Here is a 13250-nt window from a genome sequence, read left to right on the forward strand (position 1 = left end):
CTTTTTCTATTCAGAATACACACTCAGCAAAGAGTACCAGTCTCTGTGTGACTGTGTACTACTGACACATTTGACTTGTGTTTCAATGAATTTGTAGCAAAACAACAGGTTACTCCAGTAATTTGTTTCTCAAAATATGTAAACTTCCTTGGGGCTAGATTGTGGTGCAATTTCCAGAGCCATGCAAGGGAACAATAGGATTTAGACACTCCATAAAAAAAATTATACTGTGAGTGACTCAGCTTGTAGCCTGCTGTTGGGGCACTGGAACAGCCCTTTGCATGGGTTTCCCAGAAAACCCACAGTTTGGCCTTGAAAGAATAAATCTTCATGCTTATATGATGCTTGAATTGTCAGCATTAACATACCAAAGGTTACTTTTGGAAGTTTCATGGTGGTGCTGACTAATACAGTGGCCAAGCATATGTAAAGTGGGAATTCTGAATATTGCAGCAGAATATTTATAATTTAAGTTTTTCAAGGCAAAATTCAGTACTACTATTGTTTTCAGAGTGGTGGCACAGTCTGTATTGGGGCTGTGAGGAGGAAATGAAAAACGGGAAAGGAAGGTTTAAGGGCTCAAAAGTTTCAATGAAGGGAGCTAAGAAAGAGGGTATTGAAGGAAAAAAAATAAACTGCGGCAGAAAGGAAAAGCAGTAGAAGGCTGCAGGTGGAGATGCTTTCCTTTCCTGACGCTTCAGAGGTGGGAACAGAGGCAGCAACTTCATCTGGGCGGGAGCAGCGCATGCCAAGCAGTAACTGTCCCGTGCCCTCCTGTGGAGGCTGGAGCTGGGCAGTGTGCCAGGCGGGATATTCTGTCTCGGGCCAGCTGCCTGCTCTGACCCCGCCTTGAGCAATTTTCAGATGCCCTGCCTGCATTCCGTCTCTCACAGGAGCTCCGCGGACTTAGAGCGCCCTCGCCTTCCTTGGGGCAGCCCTGGCAGCCGGAGCGGCAGCGGCTCCCTGCGCTTGGAGCACGGCGCCAGCTGCAGCGGCCCTTGGGAGCTTTTCATTCCTCGCAAAACTCCCATCCTGTGCTCCCCCCGCCTCCGTGCATGCCGGCCGGGCAGGCTGGGCAGGGTGGCAGGGCTGAGCCCGGCCCGAGCCTGAGCCCAGCTGCGCGCCCGGACGGAGCCTGGCAGCCCCGGGGCCGGGCAGCGCTCATCTCCCGCTGCACCCAGCACAGCCGGCAGCCCTGCCTGCACAGGCACACACAGACACAGACACAGACACATAGACACACACAGACACACAGACAGCCACACACACTCACACAGACACAAACAGACACACACACAGACGCACAAAGACACACGCACAGACAAATAGACACACAGACACACACACACTCACACAGACACACACACAGACACATAGGCACGCACAGACACAGACACATACAGACACACAGACACACAGACAGACACACACTCACACAGACACACACACAGACAAATACACAGACACACACACAGACACACACACACTCACACAGACACACACAGACACACACACAGACAAATACACAGACACACAGACAGACACACACTCACACAGACACACACACAGACACATAGGCATACAGACACACAGACACACACACAGACACACACACAGACAAATACACAGACACACAGACACACAGACACACACACAGACACATAGGCATGCACAGACACACAGACACACACACAGACACACACACAGACACACAGACACACACACACTCACACAGACACACACACAGACACATAGGCATGCACAGACACACAGACACAGACACATACAGACACACAGACACACAGACACACACACAGACACACAGACATACACACAAACACACACAGACACACAGAAACGCACACAGACACAAGTGCCCCTCTGAGAAGGTTACAGTAACCAGTGGTTATAATTTTACTTAATCCTTTATGACGTTTTTAATTAAAAAGGCTTTAGTGCTTTACTTGCGTGACATTTGATTGCACTCTAGATAATGCACCCTAGCCAATTCTGGCAGCGGTAAAGAGCTCAGAAAATAGATGAAATATTTTTATAAGGAATTCTGTCAGATCTGTCTTCAATGGGAAACACAATGATTTCAAACCATGTGTATTCTTTTCAATAAAACAACCATATATGCCAGAACAAGACAACTGAAGAAAATCACCCTGTCCAAATTACTGTCCATTATAAACTGTTTTCATTCTTGCTGCTTAGATTCACTTTTTTTTCCATATAAGAATTAACTGAAATTTGTTGCACCGTTTTGAAGTACTGACTGAAATTAAACTTACTACAAGCTGTTTCTAGCTGATCTAAAAAAAAAGTCTGTGTCTGATTCTCGTCATCCATACCATTTTAATTTACTTGACTTAATCCTTATTTTCATCTAAAGCAGAATCATAGACCCTCGTTCCTCAGAAAGTCAGAATTATGCTATATTTTTTCTTTTATCACTATTATATATAATCCTTTGATTTATTCACATGTATTCCTTTATCCACTTTGGTCAGCAATAATCACACTTTGCTTAAGCATGGTACCTTGTTAATCTCTGACACTGAGCAGTAATGCTATGCTCTTTCCTGGATTTATGCAAATAGGAAAGCAGAAATGCTGCTACTGAGGACTCCACATACTTTGATGACAGGGATGTATTTACAAGATCAAAGAACAAAATTCTAGTCCCACTGTAGTCATCTGAAGGTGGCTATTGACAAAAAGAGCTCCTAGATTTTTTTCTCAAAATAATAGATCTCTTAGAGAATTATTTGGCTTGTTGTTTAGGTGGGGTTTTTTTCCAATTAAACAAAGCTTTTGACATTTCTAATTGTTTCTACCCGAATTGAAGGGAAAAAAACCTATTAATTATGAGGAAAAAAAAAAAACTCTGCATAGAGCAAAGTTTCCATTTCAAACAAATAAAAACCTTTTTTTTTCCCTTTTTTCTTTTTTTGTTGTTGCAAAAACTTTGTATGTTTTGTCCTGAAAAGAAAAAATTAGTGCAACAATTCTGAAGAAAGCTTCAGTCATGGGAGACAAATTAGTCACTTCATGACAAATTTGTCTTTGGGTCCATCACAGCAGTATATAAATGCTTGCCAAATGGATTTGTCCTCATAGAATCCTTATGACATTAATAGTCCTTCCCCTTCTCTGCTATGGATGATGCAAAATGCACATCAAAACCTCATCCTCATTTGTTAAATCCTGATTTTAACTGCCAAGATTTTTCAAACAGTGTTGTTAAAATGTGCTGTATTTATGGTAGAGCGTTTCATTTACCCCCAGTGCAATTCCCACTGACTCAGACTCTCCCTGAAAGATCGGCGCTGCTGCCAGCCAGGCACCAGGTGTCCCCCGGAGGGCACTGCAGGGAGGAGCACACACACACAGACACACACAGACACACACAGACACACACAGACACACAGACACACAGACACACACACATACACACACACACACACACACACACACGCACACACACACACACACACACACACACACACATAGTTATCACCTGTGTAAAAAAGTGACCCGTGCCACTTGCTCAGGGACACGGTGTGACCTGACCCTGCAAGGGCACTGGTGCTCGGCTGGACCTGCCCCAGCCTTGGCCCACCTGCCTGTACAAAGAGAAGGATGGAGGTGATGGGCAGGGGACAAGGCGCATGTGTTGCAGGAAGGAGGTTGCTCCTCAGGGGACAGCTCTGGGGACTGTGTCTTATCTAGGCAGATTGCTTTGAATTTGATATATACTTGCAAAAATCAGTCCCACTCTGGATCTGCTGTTAGCCTGGTTCCCTAGAGGGGCTGGTGAGGAAATTGTTATGCCTGCACCAAGGATGGCAAAGGGTTTCACAGTCAGAGGACACACTACTTCAGTGACCCATCCGACCTTCCTGCGGCTGCAAGACCTTCACTGCTTTCCATTTCTATGGTGAGATGAGGGCCTTTTTAACAAGGCATTGCTAAAACACCATCTTGAGCCATTTCCTGAATCCCATCCACCTCCTGTAGCGTGTGAAGAGGAAACAGAGAAGAAAACATTTTTCTGTTTCAGAAAACAGATTGAATCTGGTGAATCCTGTCTCATTCCCCAGCCCACGAGCCTCAAACAGGGTGATCTGCCCTGTGGTTGCTTATAGAGAGGGGTCCTCTGTGGTGCACATTCAAGTGCCTAGCTCCTCACTTTTGGGTCATCCCAAAACTTTTTGATCCTTTGGCTAATATCATGGAGCTCTTCTCCCCAGTGAGCTGGGAGAGCTGGTGGAAGCAGCCCTGTGCCATGGTGCCTGATGCCCAGTGCTGGATGTGGGCAGTGAGGCTGCAGGGAGAGCTCTGCTCAGCCCTGCCAGACCGTGGTCACCAACAGGAATGTCAGATTTCTTGAACAGCCCTGCTGTCACTGCAGTGCAGAGCCTGACAACTTGCCCTGGTGCTGGTAGGCTTTGGGCTGGGCTTTTTTGTGAGTGCTGCCCCCATGTTTCTGATACATAGTCAGGAGTGGCTCACAACCCAGATTTCTGCTGCAGTGCAAATCATGGAGATGAGCATCCTTCAACAAAATGGTGGCCAAAACTTTCTAAAGTGGGTGATGCAGCTTGTCTTTCCTATGTGCCATGCTGGGAAGTCGGTGCACTTGTTTTGCAAAGTTTCATTTCTCCTGAATGTTTTGATAACACTTTTCCAAAAAGCATTAACTCTGGGGCAAGCATGATGCAGACAATATTTCAACTCAGAAAAACTGGCAAAATTATGAGAAACTAAAAAGGGTGTCTTAAAAGAACACATTTCCAACAACATTCACCAAAAATAACACTATTTATGTGGTTTAGAAAAGGCATGGACTTACACAGTACCTGTAACTTTTGAGGCACTACAACTAATATTTCAACAGTAAATCTTTCCCTTGCTTTGAAATCAAAATTCTATAAAGCCTTACCTATGGAGCTTACAGGTTATGTTGACAATGAAGAACTGGCTGGACATCCAGGCTCAGAGAGTGATGGTGCATTAAGTTACATCCAGTTGGTATCCAGTCACTAGTGATGTTCCCCAGGGCTCACTTTTGGGGATAGTCCTGTTTAATATCTTTGTCAATGGCCTGACAAGGGGATCGAGGGCACACTCAGTCAGCAGATGACACCAAGTTGTCCAGGAGTGCTGGAAAGTTGATCTGCTGGAGAGTTGGAAAGGTGCACAGTGGTGATGGGCCAAGGCCAATGGTAAGAAATTTCAACAAGGCCAAGTGCTGGGTCCTGCCCTTGGATCACAACTACTACAGGCTGAGGGGAAAGCTGGCTGGTGGAAAAGGATCTGGGGACTGAGAACCAGCTGAACACGAGCCAGCATGTGCCCAGATGGCCAAGAAGGCCAATGGCATCCTAGATTGTGTCAGAAAGAGAGGGCAACAGAGCTGGTGAAGGGCCTGGAGAGTAAGTCATATGAGGCACAGCTGAGGAAGCAGGGGGTGTTTAGCTTGGACTAAAAGGAGGTTCAGGGGTGACCTTATTGCTCTCTACCATAAAGGAGGTTGTAGCCAGGTGAGGCTTGGCCTTTTCTAAAAGTTAACAAGTGATGGACAAGAGGAAATGCCTTCAAGTTGTGCCAGAAAAGCCTTAGATCAGATATTAGGAAAAATTTCTTCACAGAAAGGGGTTTTTCCAGCAATGGAACATGCCATGGAAGTGGTTATGTCACCACCTCTGGAGGTATTTAAAAGATGTGTAGATGTGACCCTTGGGAACATGGTCTAGTGGTGGATTTATATGTTTTATAGTAAAGGCTGGACTTAGAGTTCTTTTCCAGCCTAAATGTTCCTGTGATATTTAACACCAGTAATGCACATTAATAATACCATTATGTGTGGCCTAACAGATATCATGAGAAGCATGGGGATGAATGCCAATTTTAGAACCAATTTTCTATGGATTGCAGTCCCCTTTTTCTTAATAGCCCAATTTGGTTCAAAGAATTCTTCAAGGCATGCTTTAAAAGCAGCAGCTTTTCAACTGCATTTGTCAGGTTGCAGCCAATAATGAAATTTTGTAACTCGTTGAAAAGTAAGATCTGCAATGGAAAAAATCTGACACACCCTTAATTATTGCATCCTGAATGAACCTAGTGCAATAAAGGAAACTGATAAAACTTGGGAGACACAAAAGTCACGTCTGTAACAGCAAGACAGACCAATGCTGTGTGTGCTATGCAGCAGAGCTCTGGAGATCTTGAGTTTTTAATCAGAATGCCTGGCTTGTAGCCTCAGCAGCATGCCTTCTGCATGGCTGCATGGAAAACCAGCCCAGGACGTCCTTGAACAAAAAATAACTTTGTTAAAAGTCCCAGTTATCTTATGCTAGTTGTAACAATCAGACTCCTGAGCCCCAGGTCTCTGAAACATAAAATCTTGCACTCTTTAGTGCACTCCTTACAGCGTGGTCTGTTTTCCTGTGAGAGAAGGAAGCTGCAGTTCAGGCACAGAGCAAATAGGGCATAGAGGAAATAGGACTACAGTATTATTTAGGTACTTGAGTTCTGCTGTTTTTTCAGAGTGTTAAGTTTTCCTGATTATCAATGAGGATCTGGGTTTGGGTGATTTGCACACAGCCACACAAGGAAGAAGGGACAGAAGAGCAAACCTTGCTGCAGCAGTCCTGTTGTAAAGATACGGTATTGTGTTTAAATTCTGTGCAACTGAGGGTCTTTTTAATCACTTTATTTAATGCTCTACTTTTGCCTTTCTGTTGGAGGTATGGCATAAAATACTTGTAATAGCTACATCTTTATGCCATTTGGCAGCTTATACAGTTTAGCCAGTGTTGATTATATAAAGAAATAACGATTATATAAAGAAGAAGGAAAACAAACAAACAAACAAACAACCCAAAACATATAAACAACAACAAAAAAACCCCACAAAAATCCGAGTGTTGATTACAAAAAGAAAACAAGAATTAGGGAAAAAATATACCAAAAAAAAAAAAAAAAAAAACCAACCAAATGCCAAAAAAAACCCAACCAATCAAAATGGGCTTTAAAATTTTTTTGAGGTTTCTCCATCTAAACGCAACCACGTAGATAATGAGCCGGCCGGGGTGATTTCTCCTCCTGGCTGGGATCCCGAGCTGCCTTGCTCGGTGCTCTCGCTCCCTCTGGCGGCTCTGTGCTCCCCGCACACCGACTCCAAGAGATGGCTTCACACAAACACTGCAGAGGAGACAGATTATCTGATGTGCTGCAGATTCCCTGCATGCACAAGCGTGCTTGGTACCCTGGATTAAAGAAGGAGATAAAGGAAAGAGACTTAAAGAGAAGGAGCTGGCATCCCAGCTGGTTTAGGCACACAAATGGGGCGAGCTGGGGGGTTTGCAGCCTGCCAGCTCCTCTGCAGTGTTTCCCTGTTCCATGGAATTCATGGCACAGTGCATTTGGAAATCAAACTGCTCCCACAGCTCGTGCCAGGTCTGCTCCCTGCGTGGGGAAATCTGGGCAAGCATCAGGAAAGTCTGCAAGGTTCCCTCCACGAGCCTCCCAGCAGATTGTTTGGTCAGATGTTGGCCCCCCTGCAGATAAAGCCTCAGGCTCTGCAGATCTCTGAGGGCACCTGCCAAACCCCGGTCACCTCCTGTGTGTCTCTGGGCTCTGCCCTCCCTCCCCACCTCCTCACAGACTTTGTGGAGCAGAGTCCAGTTCCCTGCATCTCCCTTTGGGCCCCCACTGTCCTGCAAAGAGAGGACTTCATTATCCTGAGCCTGCCTTGGGCAAAATTCACTCTACAGTACCTCTTCCCAGAGGTCCAAATGGAGGGTCCCAATGTCAAGAGACAGTGTTCATTTCTGTCCAAGTCTCTGCACAGATCACCATGGACATCAATAGGTCAGGCATGCAGGCAGAGAGCCAGTGATGGGAAAAGCATGCAGTCTGAGATCTCTGCTCCTGTCAGTGATGGGCAGACAGCCCTTACAAAAGACAAGGTTTGACAAAAGAAATAAGGTATTTGTCTGAACAAAATGCTGTTCCTTCATGCCCTGTTATGCTATAGAACAGATTATGATGAGGGGAAGTCTTTTGAAATTCATTTAAGTATTTCCCATATGCTCTATTGCTTCATGTATTTGTTTCTTCTTATTGAAGTTCTTGAAAATGAGTATATTTTGACACTCTATAAACCCCTTCCACTGTCTGAATCAGAATGAGACCCTTTCTCACTGCTAACCAACATGCAGGACCTGCTAGCCCATGCCTCAGCATGTGCACAGCTCCTGTTAAAGATTGGGGCTTAGTGCCCAGGGCTCTCCACATCTGAATATTAGATTCCAAATCCACCATGTGGATCCTGTTAACTCCACACTGAGAAAGAATACCAGAGCTCAGAGTGATAATCTGTAATGAGCCTAACCCAAAATCCCCAGCCAGAGCAGCTGTGACCTCTGAAAGAGCTCAGACCCAGATCCAGACTTCTGTGACTTAGCCCAGCTCCGCAGGCTGTGCATGCAACATTAACACAACTGCAGTCCCAGGGGACAAAAGCAAACCACAGACTTGCTGATGCCCCAGCTGTGCTTGATTTACTGAAACTGGATTACAGGCTTTCCCTATCACCACTGGCTGTACCACTGGCATGGCTGGAAGCAAAGGACATGATTGTTTTCTCCTGCAGCGTGCTAGTCTGTTCCTGCTTATTTTTGATACTGTAAACAAAAGGAAAGCAAGGTTGATATTTATGCAAAAACTGTTTCTCTGCAGAGTGGGAATGAGAACAAAGATGTTGATTATAGAAATCTTTCAACTCCTCCTTCCCACTGGTCATCTCCTCACCCCTTCTTATGTCAATACCCCTTCTTATATCAATTCTGCAGTTATTTTCTGCTCCTTAACCTGGCAGTGGGAAATGCTAAAATCACTCACCTCTTCAATTTTTCCTGCGGGATATGAATCAACACTATCTTCAATATATCCATGTCTCTCTCAGTAAGTGCAGCTGTGAGGAAAAGAACAAAACAAAAACAAACCCTCAAACAGAGAGGTGAAACAATGGTGAGAACAAGCCTCCTGCAAAGCTTTCAAGCCTACTGTGTTTTTATTGATACATACCCCTCTGTGAGCAGGATGTCTTACTGCTTCAACATTTATAGTCTTGGGTGAAGGCAAGGAGAGATATAAGAGATGTTTAGCTTAGACGCTTCTTGATTAGTTTCTTGGGCTACAATTTTGGTTTAAGAGTTTTGATTTTTTCTAGAATACATCTCCTATATCTATTGCTGATTTTCTCTAAAAACTAATCAACACATCTTTTTTTTTTGTTGTTGTCTTCCAAAGATTTCTGACATCCAAGATGATGTCAGAAATCTAAATAGGTATCTACATTTTACATGCAAAGTGTAGATTTTGATCAGGAATTTGTTACAAAAATTATGCACAGCTTAAAGGTCTCCAAAAATATCAAAGTGGAAAGACTGATAAGAAGGCCCTTATTAGATCCACTTCATCAGCAGATGCACCACTCACATTTGCCCAGGAGCACAACCTTGCTTTGGTGTTAACCCTCCAGTGAAAATCCTGTCCAGGGCTCACCCACCTATCTTGAAGGAACAGAGAGAGAAATGCTTTTCCTGTTTACAACAGATTGACACAATACACTCCAAAGAAGACATAAAACACAGGTCAGGTCCTTACTCTGCCTTCAAAGGTTCAATCCCTAGTCTTTTTTCCCTGGTAAGAGTCAGGCTGAAATTGCTTTGGGAATAAGAGAGTTTTTGCTTTTGTAACCCTGTGGGGAAAAGATTAGGAAATCACAAGCCTTGTCTTTCGTATGTGAAAGAAGTCATGCTTTACTAAGGGATCACAGTGCTTTCTGAGGAAGACATGCAGTGGTTTTAGAAGTGTGCTACCTGGCATTGAGAGCTAGAGAGCCAAAACTGTCTATGCAGATCATTGCACCCACTGGAGCATCTCTTGGACGGATCAGGTTATGCTTGGATCATCTCTCCCCACTGGTCAGCTATACAGGGGGAGGCAGCCCAGGGAAACATCTGGGATCCACTGACCTACAGTTGCCATTTCTTGGGGATGTAAATTAAACTTCCAGGCAGGAGACACTTGAAACAAAATACCCATAATATAACTAAGCCACGTGTTAGAGACAGATGAAATTTGCTCTGCCTTCTCACAGCACATGTGTGTGCACACATACCCACACACAGGTACACATGTGCACAGCTCAGGATGGTGTGCATTCAGTTCAGCCTTGCATCTTTGCATCCTTCCAGTTTTGCATCAGTGTGATTCTATCCTAAATGATGAGGTTTTTCAAGCAAAAATGCCTCTACTTTTGTTCCTTTGAATTTATGTTCCTTTGAACCTGCCTTTTGTTAGAATAATACTCATTTTTCCTGTCATTCTTTTTCCTCTCTCATTCTTTGTAATGACATGGGCTGAGTGCAGCACTCGCTGGCTGCCCTGTAACTCAGATCTCCCCTCTGCTTGGTGGGCTGTAAACTTGGAGCAGGTCCCAGGCTGTTTTGTTTCTGTTGGGATACTTTTCCTGTTTGCCTTTGCCCTCCTCAAGGGGCTTTCTGCAGCCTCCTGCAGTCTTGTTTGATTTGGTTTCTAAGGCAGTGCCCCAGTGCCTGTGGGCAGGCTGGTGAATTTGTGTGTACAACTGGCTGCAGATCATTCTGCTTCATTCTCTGGGACAGCTCTACAGCTGCTCTTTTGTTTTGCCCTGAAAAAATGAGGGTAACAACATCTGTCTCTTCTCATAATTGTGAAATTGTCCTGAAAATCCACATTCTAGATCCAGTGGTTCTGGAGACTTACAAAAACAACATGTTTTCTCTCAACAGAATTAATTTATAGGAAAAAGTTTGTAAAAACACCAAGATATTTCTTCCTAAGGTCAATGACATTGAGAAAGTGAATCTATTTTGGGGATTGCTGGCAAAGCTACATATAGGTGCTTCCTTTGAATTGCAGCTGCAGATAACTAAGTCCTAATTTCCTATGAAGAGCCCACATTTAGATCATTTTGGAGCTGTCTTCTCAGTGAAACTCCCACTCAGGAAAAGGAGAGGCTTTTCACAGCACTTTGGGAGCAGTTGTTGCACAGATGATGCATCCTCTGAGGAGGCAGCTGTAATTGTAAAGTAAATGAGCTCTAGAGCTGAACTCTTTGCTGGGTTACCAGAGTCATATGGGAATGCTGCTTGGAGCTGAGCTGCACTGCCATGGGGAAGCAGAGTCACACCCACTTCAAGGCTTCTGATCTTAAATATCACAGTTCAGCCTGACAGCAGTTCTTAAGCTGGGAACTGCTAAATAAAAGCTAACTGTAAGTACTCTTCCTTTACTAAAATATCCCATGTTCCATTTACCAAGTAAATCTCATGTGGAAATTGGAAAAGCAAAGCAAAACCCATATTGTTTGGGCAATACACATACATATTACATGAACATGATACACAAACTACATTACAAAGAAATGTCTATATAGCTTATTTCACAATTAGGCAATCAACTTTAGTAAAATATTGTTGTAGAGTGAATGAATTTTTCAAATTAAAATATTAGTGCAGAGATATTTTTGCCAACCTAACACAGAAACATTGCATCACATTTTGGAAGAAAACAGTAAGTTGTCTTAAAATGTTTAAGGTTTTCTTTTTTGGAGGCACAAGATTGGTATCAGGCATGTCTGAAGCTTATGCTGCCACCACTTCAGAATATAGGAGGGAAAAGCAAGTTTCTGGTAGCTGTAGTCCTCAACTGGAGTATTCACCCCAAAAATTTGCTGGCTGGGAACAAGGAAAACATGCAGCTGGATACAGACCAAACTTCAGAGACAACAGCAGCACAATATTGTCTGTGTGTCAATACTGTGGAATCTGCTTCCATCAGCAGATGAGGGTCCCTCTTTAACCTGGTGCATCACTCCAACCTCCTCCAAGTCTGACCAGCACCAGAGTCAAGGAAGACTTACTTGGAAATGGCCAAAGAATCATAGAATCATAGGATTGTTTAGGTTGGAAAAGCCCTCTTAGAAGATCGTTGAGTCCAGCTGTTAACCAGCACTGCCAAGCCCACCACCAAATACTCCATCTACACAATTTTGAAGTACCTCCAGGGATGGCCACCACTTCCCTGAGCAACTTGTTACAATGCTGGACAAACCTTTCCATTAAAATATTTTCCTGACATCAAATCTAAACCTTTCCTTGCACAACTTTAAGGCATTTTCTCTTGTCCTGCTGTTTTATTATCTGGGAGAAAAGAGCAACCCCCACCTCACTACAACCTCCTCTCTGGTAGTTGTAGATAGTGATAAGATATCCACCAAGCCTCCTTTTCTCCAGGCTAAATGCCCCCAGCTCCCTCAGCCACTCTCACAGGATTTGTGGTCTGAACCTTTCACCAGCTTTGTTGCTCTTCTTTGGACACCCTCTGGCACCTCAATGCCTTTCTTGTAGAGAGGTGAGGGTCTCTTGAGCACAGTACCCGAGGTGTGGCACTTGTATTACCAACAAAAGCTAAGCACTGGCTCAGAAGACTCACAGTTGTGGGATGTGGTCATTGCAAAAAAAAAAAAAAGAAGTCCCTGTCTTCTCAGGGAAAGCAGTGCCTACTTGCTAACAACATCTTTCATGAAATAAAACTGAAAGCCCAAGCAATTCTGCAGCCTGCACTACGCTTTCACCAGTGTAGCTGGCTCCAGTGAGGGGAGAGCAGCCGGAAAAGTAAATAACCCTGCTGAAAGTCTTTCTGTACTTGCCACATGCTTAAAGTGCAGCTTTTCTGTCTGGGTATTTTCATAAGCAATGAGGTTGCAGACATAGCATTTTTCATCATATTTCCCCTGCTTTGGGGTACACGACATGCACTGTCTTTATGGCTGAATAAAAGGTCATGACTGGCCAGCTGGTAACACAAAATACATTTTTACACTAATGGCAAGGTATTCTAGCTTTTATTTCATAAAATTGCACTGACTGCGTATTTACATAAACCCTACATCTGTTTAGTTAAGTTAAGCCAGAGGGTGATGATCTTTGTCTTTACAAAAGAGCTGATTTAATTTTATTGAACAAAGCTTTCTATTTAAAAGATCAAAGTCAGTGCAGTCCCCTGCAGCAAGAACTTAAAAGTTTCTTCAACTATTCAAATTAATGAAATACGGTAACTGGCACTGAACAAGCAGGAAAAAGAAAAAAAGGAAAATAAAAATAAAAAGCTCCTTGGGGCTTTGTTTA

General features: G+C 43.8%; 1 long non-coding RNA gene across 1 annotated transcript; it reads right to left on the reverse strand.

The window, feature by feature from the left end:
* Positions 1-7044: 7044 nt before the first annotated feature.
* On the reverse strand, positions 7045-9270 carry LOC127059419 (uncharacterized). The gene is made up of 4 exons (XR_007777182.1): positions 9100-9270; positions 8914-8986; positions 7788-7964; positions 7045-7277 (listed from the first exon to the last, which is right to left on the reverse strand). It is a non-coding gene; the product is annotated as an uncharacterized LOC127059419 (long non-coding RNA).
* Positions 9271-13250: the final 3980 nt, after the last annotated feature.

Source organism: Serinus canaria, chromosome 3 (genome assembly GCF_022539315.1).
Source record: "Serinus canaria isolate serCan28SL12 chromosome 3, serCan2020, whole genome shotgun sequence".
Taxonomy (NCBI): domain Eukaryota; kingdom Metazoa; phylum Chordata; class Aves; order Passeriformes; family Fringillidae; genus Serinus; species Serinus canaria.